We start from the raw sequence: 1,225 nt of genomic DNA, 5'->3' as shown, positions 1-1,225 counted from the left end.
CCAGGGAGTGTCACAGACAGAAGGTCATTCTGGCACAAGCTTCTCTGGGGTTGCTGTTATAGTGTGTAAACTTTACCTAAGCAAACGCGTTAGTATAAAACTTTTTAAAATCATAACTAACGTAGAATTATAAATCAAATAAAATAGACCGGTAGTCATTCTCTGTACATTATTTCAATTTAAGGTTTATTTGGTGTCGGTATAAGCTTTCAACTCCAGTGCTCGAATCCTCACCAAGCACAGTTTCGTTCACGTAGTCCTAATTACACTGTTGTCAGTCTAGAACAAACTTGGCAAATGGTTCGATATAGTTGATTTAACAAATATTATAATTCTCTAAAGAGTAAATATTACATAAGATATATAAAAGAAAACTTTTAATATAGTAGGGTCCTCCAAAGTTCATTATTATTATTGGTACTTTTCATCGTTCAATAAATGTATATATGAATTATGTTTTGCACAGTTCACTATTGTTTTGAATAAAGGAAATAAAAGCAATGTTCAGTGGATAGCCCTCATCTTGATTTATTCCATTGGGTGGAGAGTAGAGGCACAGACGTGTTCTATGAGGGCAGTGGTATTTTTTCTTTTCTTGATATTAGGATCTCTGTTTACGATTTTTTGTTTTGTTTTTAAAGTTGAGGATGTAGTTCTTTTCTCTAGTATATTTGGCTACCGCAGATGTATCTGTATTACAATTTCTCATATCTTTCTGGTATTTAGTCATTCGGATATAAATAGGTCGTTTGGTTTCTCCAATTTAATGTTTTGAGCATTTGCATTTCATGTCTTAAACCAAATTTTTTGGATTAACTTGAGGTTTGAAAAAGGATAGTTATGTTGTATTTCTTAAACAGACATATTAGTTTTCACCAAAGTTTGGTTCATTTTATCCCTGTCTACATATTTGGAAGATGGAGAGGTATTGCTGAGAACGGACTTTATCGTGTCTTTTGTTAAGTTCTTAGGGTAATCATTCTGTTCAAGCGTTTCTTGAATAAGCTTGATTTTCTTGCTAGATCTTCTTTCGACGAGATGTTGATAGCTCTATTGGTTAGAATGTTTATAATAACTTTTTTATTATTCAATATAGTTGTTTAAACATTTGCTTAACAACAAGTAAAAGCTTGGAATGGTTTATTCTTTCATTGGAAGTATGTTTGTGAGCCAGACTAGTTTCGGAGAATTCCACTCCTCATCAGTGACCCTGGACACTACCACC

This window comes from Limulus polyphemus, unplaced genomic scaffold, assembly GCF_000517525.1.
Source record: "Limulus polyphemus unplaced genomic scaffold, Limulus_polyphemus-2.1.2 Scaffold945, whole genome shotgun sequence".
Lineage (NCBI taxonomy): Eukaryota > Metazoa > Arthropoda > Merostomata > Xiphosura > Limulidae > Limulus > Limulus polyphemus.
This window is presented reverse-complemented; position numbering follows the sequence as displayed.